The sequence below is a fragment of the Oculina patagonica genome, chromosome 9, assembly GCF_052425735.1.
Source record: "Oculina patagonica isolate OP01 chromosome 9, crgOcupat, whole genome shotgun sequence".
Lineage (NCBI taxonomy): Eukaryota > Metazoa > Cnidaria > Anthozoa > Scleractinia > Oculinidae > Oculina > Oculina patagonica.
In genome coordinates, this window is record NC_135766.1 from 9,390,246 (window position 1) to 9,410,975 (window position 20,730).

Here is a 20,730-nt window from a genome sequence, read left to right on the forward strand (position 1 = left end):
GCTATAATAATAATTTTTTTTTTATGAATCTAAAAAATAATCGAAAATAAAAACAAAAAAGAGAAAATAAATCAAAATATGAAAATTCGATAAAACTAAGTTAAGCGGGCGGTTGCGTTATCTATTGCAATGTCTACATTGTTAGTGTCCTGTGTTCTTCTTATGGATCTTGATCCTCTAAGGCACAGTAAGGCCGAGCGTATTAGAGCAAAGGAGACTCTTGCTCTCACCCATTGCATGGTATTTAATAATAATAATAATAATAATAATAATAATAATAATAATAATAATAACTTTATTTAACGAGGGTAAAAACACTTAAAAGTTAAAAACTGAGAAACTAGTGGCCCTCATTATATTATACATAAAAAATGATAATTGAAATGACTAAAAACACAATACTAAAATAGAGTTTAACTTAACCCTCGGACGTACAAGGTGGCGGGGGGGGGGGGGGGGTAATTCACATAATTCTTTTTAAAAAGCTTAACATTCTGACTACATCTAATGTTAATAAGGAGCTTATTCCACTCTTTTGCTGCCATGACTGCAAAAGTCCTTCCTCCCTCGGTTTCACGCGAGTATTTCGGGCATCTCAGGGTTATGTTTCCATGCCTTGACTGTCTCGTAGAAGTCACTAACCCTTATCAGTGTATTGGACAAATACTCGGGGCATTGGTCATCATGGTCAACATATGACAAGCGTCCTGCATATGCTAGGATCAGCATATGCGAGGATCTAGATGCTCTGATGTGTGCCGGTTTTAGAAAACATTTTATGACAAAAAAGTTCATTGAATATCTATCACTAAGCAAGACAAAAAAAAAATTCACATACATATAGTTGAGTTGGCTTCCGCTGTCTCGTTTTTGTCATTATGAAATAGGCAAGTGTAGTTCCCAGAGTCCTTTGGTTCAAAGTGGTGAATGATAAATTCACTCTTTAACAAGTCTTTCCCGTCGTGCATTGCCGTAGAATTAACACGTCGCCCATCCTTGAACCATTTGACTTTAGGTAGCGGCGAGCCACGAGCAGAACAATTTAACTTCACAGAATCACCGACATTCTGCACTTGAATTTCACTGGGAGGACTTGACACAATGCTGGGGCTCACTTAAAGAAACAAGAAAACATAACTATTTGAACTGCGCTTTCATTCATAGTCTTTTATTTTCTCTTTTTTTTAATATAAACATTATCTGCTTACCCACATCCTTAACCACGACCCATGTTACTGCCACCACATTTCCCAGTTCATTAGCTCCTTGGCATAAGTAAGCACCACCATCGTCCTCTGTTGTGCTTTTAATCGTAAGTTTGTTTCCATCAATGACATGTCTGTTGGCCGGAAGTTGTTTGAGAGATCTTGTCCACGTGATCACAGGGAAGGGATAACCAAACATGTCGCATTTGAGATCCGTATCCCAGTTCTTGTAAGCGATTACAGAACTTTTTGGTTTTGCGATAAATTTCGTTGGTACTGTAAATATATTAAACAGATAGTAAGTAAAACAAGTGAAATAAGAAGTTAGCGTATACGACTACACTTTTTTAAAATTCCCTTTTTTCGTGTTACTTGGCAACCTTCGTTTTACATTCTCTCTCGTTCTGAGGATTGTTGCTGATTGTGTAAGTCCATATTTGTCTGATTTTGAGCTGCTATGTCACACGGAAATGTAAATGCCCCTTTAACTGTAATGTATATAATTTTAATTGCGAATTTTTTATTTCAACTATACCCCTTTTTTTTCTGATTTTTTTTTTCTTTTTTCTTTTTTTGTAAATATTTTTATCTTTTATCTTTTTAATTTCTGTATGGCGGAAGAGCCCCCAAGGGGGAGCTATGCAATAAAGTATGTATGTATGTATGTATGTATGTATGTATGTATTTATGTTGTATGTATGTATGTATGTATGTATGTATGTATGTATGTATGTATGTATGTATGTATGTATGTATGTATGTATGTATGTATGTATGTATGTATGTATGTATGTATGTATGTATGTATGTATGTATGTATGTATGTATGTATGTATGTATGTATGTATGTATGTATGTATGTATGTATGTATGTATGTATGTATGTATGTATGTATGTATGTACACGGACTACTGTGCAATCGTCTGAACTGTTAAACCAGAACACCTCACATAAGGTTTGAAATTTACAAAAAAAGGAAATAATAGAATATTAAGTAATTTATGTAACCGTTCTCTTAGGTCGAAACTGGTAACTGTCGCCTTACTTTAAATAACACCGTGCAAAAATATTATAAATACCAGAATATGCAAACTAAGAACAATCATGTTTAAATTCCCTTAGGACCAGTTCTCTTAAACGCAAGTCGCAGTTAAAACCTCAAGTTCACAACTACTTCCCTTGCTCAAATTAAGATGTGGTGGTTAATTAGTAAAATTAATTTCGAAATTCGTATTTAATACCTTTTACGATTAAATTGACTGAAGATTGAACTCTGCCTAACAGATTCTCCGCTGTACAGGTGTAGATACCGCGGTCTTCAAACTGAATTTCCGTAATTTCCAAAGTGTTCTTCTTAAACTGTCTTCTTTCTTCTTCTATCACCTGTCCATCTTTATACCACGTGATCACTGGTGGCGGGAAGCCAGCTGCTTTACAAGGTAATGTAACATTTTGCTTTTCTTTAACCGTCACGGAGGGATAAGGCTTTGCAATGAGGCGTGGCAGTTCTGGAAAAGAAAGGTTGGCTGTTGACACTCGATCGTGGTTAATTTGTGTAATGAACTGCACAGGCCAATAAAATTGTGTTTATCATTATATGAATTCCCTTCTAACCCTCACTCAGACAATCATCTATCACACATTATGTAACATGTTTCATCTACTGCGATAAAGTTTGGCCTAAATCAAATTGTCTTTGCGTGTTAACTTAACAAGTAACAAGCAAATAGCACATAGCTCGAATCAACGCTGTTCCTATGGACGGAACGACTACTTATCTTCACGTGCCTTTTTTCGACGTTTTTGCTTGTTTACAAGCTAAAAACGTAGAATAGGGGTTATGTGAACGAAATTTGGAACCACATATTTGTAAACTCTCAAGGGACTTTTTTAATTTCTCAAGGGACTGTTTTAATTTCTCAAGGGATTACTTTCCGCTGTGGGTGATCACTTGCGATCTCGTGAAAAAAACGTGACTTGTCACATTTACAAACGTTATATAACAATTTTAAAAGTGACATGTCAGCTTTCTTATCTCAACGCACGTGTGTCTGAAAGGCGATCTATAAAAAGCGTCGCACAAACAATGCATTGCATAACTAAAACACGAATAAATCACTACCACTTACGTCGTTTAAAAATTACAAACGTCAAAAATAAACCATACCAAAAAACTCGCTCTTTTCAAAGATATTATTGAAGTTAAAACAAATGCAAGAGATGGGGGCTTCTTTTAGCTTAGGAGCGGTTAAAAATTAGGCCAAATTTGGTCGCTACATGCAAACGCAACTCTATTTCGTCATCAGCCTAGGTCGTTAGGGACGTGACCTCGCGTTGACATGGAATGACAGCAATGTTGCATGAATCGGCTTTACAACATGCGATCGTATCTACGCAGTTCGAGTGGAATTTCAGTGAAAGACAGCAAAATTCTTTCGTATTTCATCTTCAAATATAATTCGAAAGCATTCACTGTATATATGGCTTTTGTTTAATCCTGGGTCTTGATATCCGACCCTCGCAGAGCCTAGACAAAACGCAGCTTGAGTGTAACGATTTGTTTACGTCGCAATTTAATATATGCGCAATATTTTCTCCGACAGTAGTCGGAAATATCCGTATTTTTTTCGTGCTTTTTCGTGGAGCAATCGTAACGATACGGCCTTGAACACATTGAACAGCGGTCTACCTATAACAATTCAAATATGGCGTCGCAAAAACAAAGCGTCAAACGCATATTTTGCTGTTTCATTTGCTAATTTCGCTGCCGTAATCGACTGCCTCGAAAGGTCCTTGCAAGTTTAAAGTATAGAATTGTCAGATCTCGGTGAAACTTGCTCTGTTTATTTGTGTAATTTTAAGGAATATGTGTATAAATACCCGGCGCGGACGAGCCATTTTTGACAAAATTATATGGCTGCATTTCCTCCGCGAAGATAGGAAATTGTTAAACTAAACTACAAAGAAACTGTAATGATAAGTTCGAAGAACAATGCACAGGATAAACCTTCGACTCATACTTCATGCAAAAACGTCGATATCTCGAAGAGACTTTGATTTTAGAAAGAGAATGAAAAGAAACGTTTTCTCTCAGCTGAGTTTTCTTTTAGGAAATCATTCAATTAGAGTGAATTATTGTTTCTCCTGTGTATCACATTGAACTTTGTGCTGTTTGATTATGTACAAGACATTGTTATTTTCGAGAGACTCTTGGTGACTTCGGCGCTATTCACACGATTCAAGTAAAGTAAGTAAAGTAAGTAAGTAAAAACTTTATTTCAGTCTCTAAGTATTTAGCCCTTGTGTGCTAATTGGGACACCAGTTACGTTTGCCATTCGGTAGATTAATTCTGACTGGGGTTATGTTCTGTCCATATCATTGATACTTAATAGGATTCCTGTTATACCCTCCCATTGGTTTTCGGGGCTTGGAGGGTTGACAGTTGTAAATATCATAGCACCACTTAGCACCTCCTCACCTTTCCTACATCTTAAAAAAACCTACATCTGATTGTGTAGTTTGTGTTTATTTTTTTCACTTTATAAAATGCCAAATGCTAAATCAATGGCTACCCATGTTAAAAAATATAATCTAAATGAACGAGGATAGTTATATTATGTGTTTCACATTTAAGAAGATATTTGTGAAACACCAAGTCAAATCCCCTTTGTCCCAGCATGTGCATTATAATACGCTTTTATTTTTCAACAGAAATAAAATCTTACCCAACTGACGTCCACTGCTAGGGCTTGTTTCTAGTTGTGTTGATTTACCAGGTGGACCTGCAGCCCCAGGGGGTCCTGGTGATCCTCTGCTGCCTCGCTTTCCTTGCGCGCCAGGAGCACCCCTTGTTCCCTTTTTTTCCTTTTTTACCAGAAGGGCCCTGGGGACCAATAGGTCCAGGTGAACCGGGAGGGCCTGGTGGGCCTTGAGGTCCTAGACGACCTGATGAAATTAAACAAGTTTAGTTAAATGATGTCAAAATAAATTTAATGAGGTTTGGTCACTGTGAGGTCTGTTTTGTGTACTTTATTTGGTGACACATTCATAATAGAGTTTTGTGTGACTAGCGTAACTAGTTAGAATCTGAAATCGCTGTTTGAAAGCAATGTTTATAAATTCTCCAGGATCCCAAATACAAACGGAAGTGAAATTGGTCTCAATACATTGCCGTATTTCTGACCTTCGTTAACCCGGACCCCTAATAAAAAGAGTAAGGTTTTGAGAGTTCCCAGGGTGTTTAATTCCTTACACATAAAGGTATACTCTAGTGCTTATCTCCAGCAATTGTTCATTAGATGACAAAATAATTGGCAACGAAAAACCTAAACATAAACTGTTGAAAGATAACTCTGTGTATAGTGTAAGGTCAAGAACTCGTCCAGAGATGCAATACTATTGATCATTCAATGTTAAAGAAACCGAGTTAATTAAGCTGTGTGTGGGTCAATTGACCCGCGATATGAAGAAGTATCAGTAGCTAGACATTAATCTTACCTTCCACGCAAACTATCTTATCGTCACTTTTTTCCACTGTTGCGTTCTATTGATTGTAAAAAAATATTTTGATTAAGTTGGTTGTAAGCTACCTCTAGCTCTTGCAGAACAGGCTTTGTGTGTAAGAGGACCTTTATCTAGGTGGTGGGAATAAATGTGTTACTGGCATCCAAGTCGTAGTACATAATATTAACAAAATAAAGAAAAAATAAATAAATAAAACCAAGGCAAAACATTCAGTGAACAGTAAACATTCAGTGAAGAGTTAGTAAAAGTGTAATCCTTCGTGCTTAAGTACTACAATGCTTTACTTCTTATTTATCAAGGTGGTTACGCTGATTGATCAGGTCTCGTGTGTCATACAAAGAAGAAAAAACAGATAACTTGACAAGATAAGACAAAATCTGTGCTTGGGGTTAAATAAGCCAAGCACATATAAGCACAACAGGATGTTATAAGCTCAACAGGATGTTATAAGAACAACAGGATTTTAAAGACAGATTACAATATAAATAAATAGCTTCAACCTGATTGGACATGCTGACTAGTGCCGTTGCAGGTTAAGTAGATGAGGATATATCGAGACTACTGAGACACATTTTCACACCAGTTATTCGCAGTAAGGGACGTTATGAGGACAACGACATGGAATATCATTCGTTATTAAAAACTAGCTATGGTATATTGCAATTCCTGCGTTTTTGACTGGTTAACAGGCAATGGTATACGAACTAATATACCATTGACCAAAATTATGGTAGCCGATACGTGTCAACGAAAGCAGCTTGGGAGCTAAAACAATTATTTCACTTTACTCGACCGTTATAGCCAACTCATATCCAACGTGCGCTCGTGGAATAATTGTTAAAATTTTCTCTTGATTTCCATCGCATTCTCAACAATTTAATAAATATCAGCTGTGTTGGCACAATACATAGCTAATACATTTATATTATAATTATTACTTCCTGCAATTTAGTTCTTCCCGAATAATGTAACATCGCACCAAACAACGACATAATTACAAGCGAACTGACAGGTCACATACTTCGATCCCCTTCATATCCTAATTCTGATTGAAGAAAGGAAGAGACCATACATTTACCTCTAATCTAGTGAAAAGGCCGATTCCAATGTTATTTTCTTCAATATTAAAGCTTTAATTTTGATTCAAAGTTACAATGAGATAGTGCATTTCAGCTTGAAGCGCTCTGATCAATTTTGATTCCTTGCTAGCTATGCATACTTTCTTCACCTTCGATAAGCTTGACTAATTTCTGATAAACCTTCCTTAGAGTTTTATTTTAATTGCAGAAAAAATCTACTCAGAGCAATATTTAGAAACCGGAAAGGAAGTTAAATAATATTGGCATTAAAAGCAAACCCTTTCAGACTTTTTAGAGCCAACTCAGTATTTGAAACACGGAAGTAATCAAACATAATGAAATAAGCAACTTACATTTCGATGCCCATTCCAGTTTAAACAGACGCTGCTGCATTTGCGGCACATGGATTGACTATCGGCAGCTCTTTTGACGACATTCTTCTTCATTTGGGATCCACGCGAACTTGCAGTTGCTGGTGTCACAATCTCGCGATTGTCATTCCCATATGGATAACTGTTTACAACCAGTGAATCCCGTTCAACTGCTGTTAGACGCGAGTCTAATCGATGTAAAGAATAACAAGTGAACCCAAGAGAACTCAGTGTCAAAATTAAATTGAATGAAAGTCCAAAGAGGAGAACATTGGAGCTCTTTTTGCTTTTGCTCTCCATGTTCGTCGGTCTGTCTGAAGATTGCACAACTTGTAAATACAGCCTTACATATCTTTATATGGTTTACTGGTTTTGGATTTCAGGCCATCGGGAATGTTGACCTCTACATTTTTTGTTACCATTAATTTGTTTTCGCATTCTGCAGATCTTGGTAGAACATGTCAAATATCGGTTACAGATTCCGTTGGTATTTCCGTTTTATTTTTGTACTAGAAAAACCCGGATCAGATTCTGTTAAGTGCATCTGTCACAGAAAACCGACCATCTATGTATGGAGGTTATGAAATTCGAAATCCTTGATTCCCACTATTTTTTGTGGAATGATAGCATTACATGTGCCGATCACAATGAGCATAAAAGTTTGACTAGCTGCTTTTAATAAGCCAAGAAATTGGGCAGCCTTTTTTCCGTGATCCGAGGACAAAATTTTATCTTCAAAAATAACAAAAATAATGCATATTTTATTATTTATTTTCATGAAGAAATAAAAAGAAGGCATCCTTCTTTGGCAATATATGGAAAGGGGGTGGTATATGCTCTTAGGCAATATCATTAAAATTGCCTGCCATATCAAGGTAAAATATTCAGGGGTGGTTAAAAGTGAAGTTCTATTTTAATTGTCAGACACCAGCATATTTTCACTTTTTTTTAAAATGCCACTTCTCCATGCTCCAGCAGTTTTGGGCTTCTATTCATATATGGATGTAAAGAAGATGGCCCCAGCTTTAAAAAGCTGTGAAGAACTTATTGGGCAATTGCATATTATGGATCTCACGCGCTGCTTCTTCTACCTCTATTTTGTAAAAAAAATGGGTATTTTTAATGTTTTAGCAACTTGTTGTCGGTCGGAGAAGTTTTAAATGAGATTTAAAAAACCATAACGTTTGACAAGACATTTACTGTCACAATCACACTGTTTCATCATTTCTCTTACTTTTTTTGCAAATAACGTTGAAAACCTGAGTGTTTTGAATTGATAAGGCGAGGGGGAGGGGGTGGGGAGGGCAGGCAGAAAGAGCCTCCTATTTACTATCAAAAGTAATTAAGCTATTGCGTAGAAACTTTTTTGGAGTGCTAAGCGCCCTAAACCTCGTAGGTTGATCGTGGTAACGTTTTAGCAGTGACGTCATATAACGTCAAAATGACGTCATCAACCTCAAAATCTTCACTTTCAAAATTTAAGATTGTTAGAAAATATATAGAAATTTGCAAAAATGAATAAAAAATGAAAAATAAGTTTTACGTACAAAAAGTCTGAAATAGTTTTAAAAGAAACTGAAATTAATTTTTAGAATCTTTTGAAGGCGAAAATTAAACCATGAGGGTATGATTGATATGGTGGGGTCAATTTGCGGAAATGTGTTAATGTTTTGGTCATACTACGTATCTAAAACACTGGACTATTGGAAAATTGAAAAACAATCTGAATAATGGCGAAAATTGACGTCAGCGAGCACAATATGCAACTTTGCTGTCGCCATCGTGCATGTCTTAAATAGTACGTACCTAGCTGAACTAAACTCTAAGCTTCTTAGACAGAATGTGGCCAAAATAGTCCAACATCATAGTACTCCATTCCATGTTACTTCCTATTGCAAGTACAACAACTTAAAACATTTGTTAAAGCATTCTTGTATGGGGCTTTACGACGCTTAAAGTTCTCAGTGTCTATGTCAAGTAAGTCGCAGATGTCTTTCAGATCAGCAATACTGAATTTCTTTTCTAGTTTCCCATCTGCAGCTAGCTTGCACAGGTTGTAGGACTTGTAGGTGATGGGATGCTCTAATTGCAGGCTGCCAAAAACAACCTTCTTTCTACGTGTAATGTCCTCTTCGCGTTATTCCTGCATCTGCTCTTCATCCAAAAATTCTTCTACTTCCTCCAGACTGGCAGCTGCGTTTAAAGAACCGTGTTTCTTTTTTGCTGTTGCAAGACGGGAAAAGTATGATGCAATCTGTTGAGAACTGAGACAGTCACTTCCAACAAATAGACGATTACCCTTAACGTCTCGTTCTCTGCGCATTTCCCGAGCAACTTGAGTTGGCGATGCCTTATTTCCTGTTTCCTCGCCAATAAGGAATCTGTCATTAAGATACGCTTTAACGGTTTCAGAAAACCGGGAAGACTTGTGTGTTTTTAATGCCCATCCCATGGTAATATTGTTGACCCCCTGTCCACTCTGCTCAGACTCACATGAAAAGTAAGCGGCGAAAAGTGGCTTTGACAGTTCGTCATTTATCATATCAGCTCCGCTGGAACGGCATGTTTCTTAAAAGGCCTGTAGTACCTTAACCTTTGGAATTTCAATTGATGGCATATCGTCTTGTAACATGCGTTCTCCTTTTCCAATGTCAAACGCCTTCCAAAAGCGCATGCCACCTTCTTCGTAACGAATGTTGTGAATCTGACTAATTCCTTTTATTTTCACGTTTTTTCACGTCAATTTGGCTGGATCGCTGTGGCATTTCTGCGACGCTCACTCGGCATCCCTTCACTCCACCATTACTTTCCAGGGCCTTTTTTAGATCACGCACTGTCAGAATGTCGGTCTTCGTCTCTGCCACAAAGCGTCTTGCATGTTGCTTCATTGTCGCTGTCTTTCGATCGCATATATCTTTGCCATGTTGAGCTTCGCTGAAATCATAGCCAATGACTCTGATGCCAGTTTCATGACCAATACTGGGGAGGCTTGTCAAAAGATATCCCCCGTGATAACAACCGGCGTTGTCTGATCTTAGATAAACTCCTGTTAGCTCCGGATACAGCTCTTTAAGTGTAAAGAGCGTGTTCTGGGTAATTGAAGCCACTGTGATCTGGTTCTGATCGCAACTGTCGTAGACATGGACAAAAACGTCTACTGATAATGAGCATTCTTGTGTTTTTCGTATCACTGCTGTGACATGCCAGTTGATACCACGCTTTCCATAGAACTCAGCTGATTTTTCCCTGAAGTGCAGTGGCAAAACTTTCATCGCCCAATCTTCCACCAAAAGGGCTTCAGTAGGTTTATCTAATCAAGGACCTCCTGCTTTCCCTCCTCTTGATTCACACTTCTCAAAATGTGAGCTTTCCATTGTTCTATCTTGTCTTTACTGTCATCCAGCAGGAAACGAAGATCACATATGTCGTCACTAGCCATGGTGCACTGCTCAGAGATCTTTCCTATTTCCTCCTCTAACGACAAAAATAGATCACGTAGTTCCTGGCACCTATCACACTCGAGTAAGTGGCTATGTGTACAGCTCTGCTTCAATTGTTCTTTCTTAGGGTCGTTTAGTGCAAAGAATCGACAATGGTCAGGAGACACAGAAATTGTCGCTTGTTGAATCGTTCACGACATGTGTGCTGTAGTCCTGCTTAAGGTAACGTTTGCAAGATAGGGCCAATGATCGCAGCCTGTCAGCCTTACTATCGGGCATTCCTCCGTCATAGAGCTTGCTGATAACTTCTTCTAAATTTTCAAATGCCTCTGATCCGTCCGCAGTGTAGTTGTCCAGACCTTGAAGAGATTTTCTTGTCGATGCGGGGCAGACTTCCAAATCTCTGAACAAAGTTCAGTTGAACTGCACTGCATTTATATCTAATCTTTGTTTATTTCTGAAGGTGTGAGGTATGTCTGCGAGGCCAGTTGATAAAACTCCTCGTCCTGACGAGTCCCTCAAAATGGCTGCAAACATGAAGATCTTCGTAATTGGGCAAGTTTACACAGCTGTAAATATTTCATTAAGACGATAACAAAAGGTTTTTTCGATAGGAACATTTTCTATTACATCTATTTTTCGGCTGCGTTGGTTTGATTGAAGTAGACCGCCTCACTTTTTCAAAAATAAAGTTTGAATCTGAGCCGTTTTCAAGTGTTTCATCAAGGTGTGTGATAGGGGTGTCATTAATGTTTTGCTGCTAGCTTGATTCGAGCTCAATGTTCGTAAAAGTTGGTGTGATAAATTAAAAAGACATAATTTAACAGGCTGTAGTGTTGGTACAGAAGTTGTTAGTTCTTTTTTAATTAATTTTCAAAGTTGTGGTAAATTTAAGCCTTGACAGTGGTCGTTACAAGTGCTCGTTCGGGTGAACCGAAAATCTTTAAAAACTCGAAAAAAATTAATGATCCGGTCAAGTGAATTGTGTTTTTAGTATAAGTACATGAAAGTCTTGCAACACACTAGAAAAGAGCGAAATCTATTTAACAAGCCAGATCGGGCAGACCACTATTACAGATACAGCCTCTTAAAAAGTGGTCAACTTTGTTTTCACTGAGGTAGAACCTGTGAATTGGAGCTGTAGGCACTGCAATGCCTGGTCCATGTTCTTTACAATGCTTTCTAGCCTCCTTTATACGGAAATCTGTCAAACCAGGAATAAAGTCTTTCAATTGCTTTCTTGTAAAATTTTGGGCAAATATTGACAGAATTTCTTTTCTCGATTTTGAAGACTGTGCATTGTTATAGGCATCAATGAGATTCCGTAAAGTGCTGTCCGAGAGGGTGTTAAGAGAAAGTTCTTCATCTTCATCGTCGTTATCGTTGTTGCCAAGACCCATAATTGAACTGTTTTTCAAGTAATTCCAAAGCTCTTCACCTTGGCCAGGGGCAATTGATTCCAAAACTGGTCTTACTCCTTGTTTAGCGAACGATGCATAATGATGTTGAGTACGAGGGTGCAAATCGTTCCACTCTTTCATAAGAACAGAATCCAGATGTCTAAATGGCTCACTTATCCCAGTCGCTTCATGTAATTTGTACACATACTGGTTGTAGGCTGTTTTTGCAGTGGCTGGTGTAAGTGGTTGTTTGTAATCTTCATCGCTTATTAAAGAATTTTCCATACCAGTCGGGCTGCTTAACACTTCAGGTGGAATAGGAAACCTTTTACGGGTGTGATGCTTTTAGCTGCAATATTCTCTGAAGATGGCTGCTGTGAAGACTGAAATTGTTTCAGATAACAAGCGTGCTTTTCCCGACACTGACGGCACACACCTATGATATGTATACAAATTACGGGTATAAGATTCATCTTTCACATAAACGGATATATGTTTAAGTTCGTTGACCAAAAACATAAGGGTGGCGGTACATGCGTTGTTGACGCTTCCTTTAATTCGGCGAATGATCATGATAGCACACTCTCAATCTAACCTAAATCTACCTTCCCAAAGATCAGAGAAGAAACTGTATAACATCTCCTTTCCTCCATGCAGAATGTCAAGCTAGCATTAAAAAAATGCCAGATTGTGAAGAAAATTCGACGATATTGATCTTTTCTACTATGTGATCTTTTCTACCATGTGGTCTTATGTTTGATCCCAGTCCCCTAACAGATAACACAACACGCCTCAACATTGATAAAAGCAGAAATGTTTATACATAGTTAGGGACCCTATTCCCCTTACAAACTCGACACCACCTACTGGCAACTACCGTCATAGCATACAATTATAAAAAAGTAGTACCCCCCCCCCCCTCCTGCACCTAACCCCAACCCCCTAAAGTGTGTGAAGAATGTATATAGGTGAATAAAGAAGTTTAGGGAGAGAGCGCGTGTAGTGAGCGAACTGACAATAAATCAGTGCCTGGCAAAAAAGAGACATTATTTTGTTCTGCTTTCCCCTGCGTTGCTGGCCCGGGGGTGGGGGGGGGGGGGACTCCCATATCAAAGAGACTGGGATGCTCGTCGTCTCGCCTGCGGGTGTAAATTTCGGATTTTGGACTCTTAGTTTAAAAATATTTTTAAAAAAGGTATCTTTTAGGGGTCAAAGAAGCGTGAGTAACGCCCAGATTGGTCTCCTTTCGGGGTTTAATTCAAAATTTCCGAGGAGCATCCCTGTCTGTTTGATATGGGAGTTTCCCCCCCCCCCCCCGGGGGGTTGCTGGTTTACCGTATGCAACTTTCGGGCACGGTGGCACGAGGCGAGTTGTCTTGCAACTTGTCTCGCTGCGATAGATTACACGCAAAAATAACTTCCGTGACACCCACTCAAATAGACATATTTCGGTATACGATGTAGCAAGCCTTGCACGAAAGGAATCAAAGCCTCTTTTGATAACGAGCAACAACGCTGTAACACCTTACACGAGTTTGTAACGCCTCCTGGAACTTGTCGCAAAGGCGCAACAAAAATGCGAGACATGTTGCATGAAACATTGGCAAGTGTAACGGCGCCGAACAAATATACACAGATTAATTACAAGATACTACTTGAAACACTTACGGGATCCAATAATACAGTGTAAACCACACATTAACATGATTTCTTTCGCTATATCCGGTGTGATGTATCTATCAGGAATTGAAACCTTTCGTTTCTGAGTACTTTGAGTATGTTCGGGATGACAGCAAGCGGTTGAAGGTCTCCAGTGCTTGGCAAGCTCAAAGCGATGTGCCGAACATATTGTCAAGACATTTTTTTGTTCATCATTTACATCTTGAATGCCTAAAAAAATATCAAGTATGTCTAATTTAATTTTTGTTCAGGGTTCAGTTCTAGGAATAAAATAGTCTAAAACTTTAATATTAGGTAATTTGTAAATAGTGATGTTTAATTTATGAGAAGTTCAAGTGCAAAAGTAAGGCAATTCAGTCGGCTTGTTACGTTTAAAACGGTTACCTGCTCTGTTTAGAAGTAAATCTTTTTCCTGAATTTTCCATGTTTCAAGTTGAGCTGTCATAGTCTCCAGCGAAGTCAGCACAAGGAATTGAGCTTGCCGCTCGCGCAAATGAACAAAACATCTTTTCTTTCCTGCATTCACCGTTAAATCGTTGAAAAATATATAGATCTAAGAAACTTCTTGTGCATATGCTACCTTTCTGTTAGAAAATAACTAACAAACGGATTCAAATAACATTTCCCTTTTATCAATCGTAAAATTTAGCTGCGAAACGCAAAAGTTCAGCCAATGAGAGGTCTTGTTCCCACGCTTTACAACCGCGGCTCACGCGCCGTAATTATATCAATAACTATGTAAACCGCTTAAGGAAGATTGTTACATTCCTAGATCTATCCTTAGTACATATGCACAAAATACCGAAAAAGAGCTGAAAATTGTAAAGGATTAATTGAAGGCCGCAGGCATAAATTTCGTGAGGTGAGGTGTCTGTTGAATATTGACTTTATAATTTCGTCGTTTATAAACCCTTTTGAAGACTTTGAATGACACATCCTTGAACGTGCGAAGGAGGAACGCTTATAAAAGTATTGCTAAATAATAAAATAATGTTACTCATCTTTAGGCCTGAATACTCATTATAACGAAATAAATATATTCCACACGAATGAAACAAACACCGTTTTCTTTAGTGTCACGCAACGCGAAGCTGGCTGAATAGTCTAAAAGTACTTATGAAAAATTCCTAGGAAACAAAATTGCCCGAGCATTTTTCTTTTTTATCTTAAAATATAGCTCCTTATCTTTGTCTCGGAGCATTCGTTTGATTAATAGAACGCTGGAATGCATAATTAAAGGATTTTAAAAAAACACCACTTTTAAGGCAAAAAACACCGACCAACTAGGACACGTTATTCACGAAGGTTATGAAAATGAAATTCCTCAGATACAAAATAAATTCTTACATAGTCTTATTCAGTTTGCATTATTCTTCACTGCTATTAACTTTATTTTGATTCCTTGCGTCTTGGAGTTGTAAAAAAAATGTTTAAAAATTGTCAATATTTGCTTTTTTGAAGGCGATAAATCGCCTACAGTTTAGGCTTGACCTTTGACCTTCACTTTTTTTGTCATATAAAGGTCTGACAAATTTTAAACTGTGTCACGTTAATGGCCATAAGAAGTACTTCAACCACACCAACTTTCGTCGAAATCGGTTATTTTAATTTTCACGGCTCTGGTAAGCTCACTGTGACAGATGCACTTAAATATAACAATGGTGAACAGCTGCGTAATTTAATGAAGGTTTTTAGTTTTTCGCAAATTTACATACCTTTCTTTCGCTAAGTGAACAGCGGTTTGTTCCTTTAGCTTTTTTACGACAGAAGAAGAGGGGAGCTTTTTAGATTCATGTGCATGGATTTAAAGCGTTTAAAAATGTTCTATAAACTGAAGCATTTGCGTGTTCCTCAGTTCTGACAGTTGGATACTTATTTATATTTATTTTACATTGTGATGACCGGATTTTAACGACATGACTTCGCTCAGCCCCGTCACTGATATTATACACTGTAGTGATTTGTGCTGGGGCTAAAGAAAGAACAAATGCGATTGCAACTATTTAGCGGGTCAGGGTAAATGAGTCGCTTCGCAAAGAGAGGAAAAGTCCGAAAAGCCAACCAAGGACGTTTTTTTGCGATAAGAACGTCTGATTGTCGAGCTAAAGCCGAATTAAGACTGAATGTCTTTTTTTTTGATGATTTGAGCCTGAAAACGTCCTTAGAATGTTATTTAGTTCTATAACGTTTTGATGTTTTATTTATTTTTTTTTCATTTAACCAAAAAAATGGAAATAATGCGATAGAAGGATCCGAAGGGATATCTTTTATATTCCTGATTTCCAACACGGTATGGAATTAATATGGTTAATTGCCTCCTATGCAGCGATAGAACTGCAAGCCATCTGACACACGATAATACCAGTTTCAAGTTCAAATAAAGTTAATCGATGTCTCGTGCTTCGGTCTGAGTACATTCCATGATCCCAGGGAGATCTTTTATGTTCCCTGCATGCAGTGGCGGATTTTCATCTCAAGTGATGACACGGTCAATAGTATAGGTTGGCTCAAGCTCCACTGTAGGCTGCATAGTAGAAATGAAAACTCTCACGAGGGGCTGTTTTCTTCTATAAATTTCTCTTTTGTTGCCTTACCGACCTTTTGAAAGGGTTGTAGGGTTATAGGTGTTCTCCATCGCAGCGGAAAAATCACATTGATTCAAAGCTTGTTACCTAGCCTGCGTGGCAGGCGTCGTTAGTTTCTAGCGCGCGTATGGGAGAAACGCGAAAGGCGCGAGAGGGTTTTTTTTTCCTCGCGCGGCCTTCTCGCGATCGCGCACTCTTTTCCGCGCGCTAAAAACTACACAGACGCCTGCTACGCAGGCTACTTGTTACCTGAAAGCATTATTTAATTCTATAAACTTTAATTGCAATCGTTGCAAATTAAAGTATCTGTCATAAAACAAACGTTTTTTCTAGCCTCGGGCAAAAATGCAAAGTTCAATCAAGTTGAATATCAATTACTTTCGAGTCATTAATTCACAGTTTCTTTCAGGTATTTGGCGGAATAAAGACAAAACCAACTTCATTGATCAATAAATAAGACTTACTTCTTCCCATTCGTGTACTTATCTGCAAACTTTGAGACCTTTAAAAAATATTTTAATTTTTTTGTCACGCCGAGGAGGGTCTTAAAGGTTACAATTAAACAACGAGGAATGGGATGGATGGGCCGGAAAAATAATGGAAAGTTGTCTGTTCTGTTTTTGTTTCATGCAAAGGAAAGGGTTAGGCCAGGAAAAGCTATGCAATATTAAAGATGAGGTGGATTATGTGAAAACATGTTTTTATCCGATCACGAACGAAGTGTTCGTAACTCTATTTGACGTGATATGTCTTTCCTGAGGTTTCCTCCCACTTAGTGGAAAAAGCGATAACTCGCTAAAAGCGCTCAGCAAAGTAAGCAAAGACACAGCAATAAATACACCATGAAAGTAAGGTAAGGCATATTTATTGGAATTTTCGAGTATCGCTGTTTCGTAAAGCATATCGTAATTATTCCTAAACAAAATTTATATCTTTGACTTTGGCACCTATTGCGCAAAATACGATCTTCGCTGGCTCAATCGCAAACAGAGCTTAAACTGTCTGTGAAACAACTGACCCATTCTTGCATAATTTGGACAACAAGAGTAGCATTCTAGCGCCGCATCTAACACAACGCCGAGTAAAATCAAGTACTTCTTGCTGCCGGATCTCTTTTTGTAAAAATGCTCGTTCCAGACGTCACTGTAACGTGTAGAAAAAAACTAATTAAAATGCATGACTGTCACCACGGCAAAGGACATTCTTAATGGCCCAATATTTTACCTTTACAACTTGTCTTCTTCAGGGTAATTGCTATAATGAAAGAAATAACGGTTTTAAAATTTAAACTTACAACGTAAACAATAGTGGTTAATGGTAAACTAGTATAAACAAGAAGCTTGAGAAGCTTGAGAAGCTTAAAATCGGGCGCTTAATAATTAGCTATCTGTTTTGACTTGAAAAGCAGGGTACAGTACAGTAAAAATCACTGGAAAAACAGTCACTTAAACCTATTCAGGCCGGGAGGTGGGGGGGGGGGGGAGCTTTTGAGGCCCGCGCTGACTTTGGACGCTTATAACTTTTTCAAGATTCAACCAAACGCTGCCAAACTTTGCGCGTTTATCTAAAATTTATCTCGCAATAATCTGGTAGGATTAGTTATTGTGCCAGTAACTTGTAATCACCATGGCAACGTCATTTTGACAGGCTTGTTTTCCCAAATTTGAATTTTTCGTGTTTCTATTTAATAATGAAAATCTGGAATGTTTTCAAAATTGCATTATTACTTAGGGCCTGTTTACAAGCAGGTAGGGTAACCCTAGGTGCTAGGGTTACCCTAGCAAGAGGGTTAGAAGATAGCCTAGCCTGCGAGCAGGCTCCCGATGATGTTTTCGGTGAGCGGAGCGAGCCGAGTTATGAGTCGGGTCGGGACTCAAAATCGGGGGAGCCTGCGGACAAAGCTTTTTTGCCGCCGTTCCGTGCACGAGATTCTAGTGCAACATCTGATTGGTCGAATCACTGACTGTTGACAGGTCTTATCAACATATCTCAATTTGCCGACACCGTAAATATACACGGACGCGATGGAATGCGGCTTATTATGAAGTGAAAACATGGCGTCTTTGCGAATTACGAACGATCTCTTTGAACGTGCGTTGGACGATTCTTTAAAAGATTTCGTCCACATACGACAGATTAAAGAACTAAACCATATAGTGGCATATACAAAACGCAAAACAGTCAGCAGGACTTGCGCGTAAAGTTTTCAAATTTATATTTGAATCATGTGGTGCCAACATTACGCAACGAACAAAGGAGGTTAAAAATCCAAAAAATCGAGCTTGAAATACAGAGCGCTCGATCAAATAATGCAAGAAGCATAGCCTTTACAACACAGAATGTCTCTCTGAAACCAACTTTCAGCTTTTTCACAGTAAAGCTGAAACAGTCTCTGGCTAAGCCGGACAAAAGATAAATCCGTGATAAGACAATACATCTTGCAACAGTATTGATTAAAATGCCGGGCCCGGCGTCAATAAAATGCAAGTAGTTTACATTTTCACGGAACATTTCAGATCTTGTCCTTCCAGGGCGAACATTTTGAGAGCCTAAAGCATATCTTGCAAATAGAATTGAGCCAAAACAAACTGAACTAGCACAACATGTGGCAGAGTACAGATTTAGAGGTGTCATTCAACTCTACAAACGGAAACCACGCAGCGCGGACTAATGACCTCTAGACACTTAATGGTCACAATCTTACGGCTCTATTCAATACATAAAGCCTCCAAATAATAACAGTACCCTCAGAAAGAAGTCAGAAGCAAAAAAGGTCGAAAGACCGAACTCAACATAAAACGGCAAAGGTTACAAATGTCACGGACGTAGGAGTCGTGTAGGCCCGTCACCTTTATTTACCATTGCATAATTTGTAACTTGTTTCATAGTCTGCTTAGTGCTTTCTACACAAATATGAGGCTTCATGGACTCCAGACTACACAGTGCCTTCGCAGCAGCGGGGAAATTTCTCATTGCAAAGTTTTTAATCGCCTTCTTCTCTTTGGCATCCTTGCATTCAAACTCCACCACCTTTCCACTTTGAGGATACCCAATAAAGATCTAGGAGAAAAAAATCGGAATTTCAACGTTGAAATTTAACTGAATAATGTACAGTACCATGTTACGAAAGTGTCGCGGCAAAAATCACATTAGAGCGTGTTTTAAGTTGATTAACTAACCTTGACAACTGTTTCGCTTTTTCCTTGTGGAATATTCATTGAAGCCTGCATTTGTTCCTCAACTGTAAGGGGGACTTCAATGCTATCCTCGCTTGTTTCATCCGTAAAAGCTAGTGTCCTGCGCTAAGTTTTAATAGCGGAAACACTATCTCTATTTCGCTTTGCCGAAGGTGTAACACCGGCCGGCGAACGAAACTCCACCGATCGTTTTGTACTCGTTGTATTTCTTTCGGGAGATCCGCCAGCGATTGATGAGTCAGGCGAAGGGTCTTTCACACTTAAAGACGGTTCACTGCATCGGCTTGTGAAGACGGAAACTGAATGAGAGAGGCGAACAGCTTGTCGAGCACACGGCATGCAACAAAGAACTGAAAACCTCTCTTTCTTTTCTACTTGTAATCCAAGGATTTCCAAGGCCTCTGCCACGACGACGCTATCTTGTCCGGGGACAACAAGAAGTTCCTTATTTTTAGAAACATCGAAAACCGGCACAGAATTTACCCTTTTTGAACTGCTCAAAGACTTTTTACAAAAGCGGCAATGAGGATCGCTCCGATCCATATTGGAGAAAAGCGCGGTTTTTTCCCGCGAGCTGTCATTTTCAAGTACGCTCTAATTACATTCCAATGCATCTAGGCGGAGAAGGTGGAGTTGATGACACGTTGTCGACAGATTAGTGACAGATGATGACAGGTTTATAAAAAGGGGCGGAATGGCTGCCTCCATTCTTTGTCAACAGGCTCTCTCTCCCAGCCCCCCCCCCCCCCTCCGCTCTTCCTTTTTTCTTTTTTTCGCCCCCTCCCCGACCGGAGAGCCTGTTCACAGGCTAAAGATAGCCCGGGTTTACAAGCAAAATTCGCAGGTAGGGTAACCCTACTTACCCGGGTCAACTTACACCGGTTACGCTTCAGTTAACCTTGTAAAATTTTGTCGTTAGAAGCTGTTATTCGAAAATAATTCCGTTCCAGTGCAAAAATACGACAAATTGTAAATGAACACGATGTTTCTTGGTCACAATTCGCTGTTTTTGTCGGTATTTTTAAACATATTTAGCTTCTTGGAGCCAAAATAAAGTTGTCCCGTGTAGGCGAGTTATCCCTAGCAGAGCGTTTACAAGGCGCTAGGGTTACCCTAGCACCTAGGATAACCCTAGCACTCAGCTAGGGTTACCCTAGGTGCTAGGGTAACCCTAGCGCCTTGTAAACACGTCGATGAAAATAAGAAGAAATGTGGGAGCGCTAGGGTAACCCTCCTGCTAGGGTAAC

General features: G+C 38.8%; 2 protein-coding genes and 1 long non-coding RNA gene across 3 annotated transcripts in view; 1 reads left to right on the forward strand and 2 right to left on the reverse strand.

The window, feature by feature from the left end:
• LOC144665657 (CUB and sushi domain-containing protein 3-like) overlaps positions 1–20,730 on the reverse strand; it is a 546,049-nt gene that overhangs the window by 378,549 nt on the left and 146,770 nt on the right. The window lies entirely within an intron of this gene.
• Positions 1–20,730, forward strand: part of LOC144665758 (failed axon connections homolog) — a 59,712-nt gene that overhangs the window by 33,240 nt on the left and 5,742 nt on the right. The gene's annotated exons all lie outside the window — the stretch shown is intronic.
• On the reverse strand, positions 19,104–19,830 carry LOC144666572 (uncharacterized). The gene is made up of 2 exons (XR_013573212.1): positions 19,466–19,830; positions 19,104–19,346 (listed from the first exon to the last, which is right to left on the reverse strand). It is a non-coding gene; the product is annotated as an uncharacterized LOC144666572 (long non-coding RNA).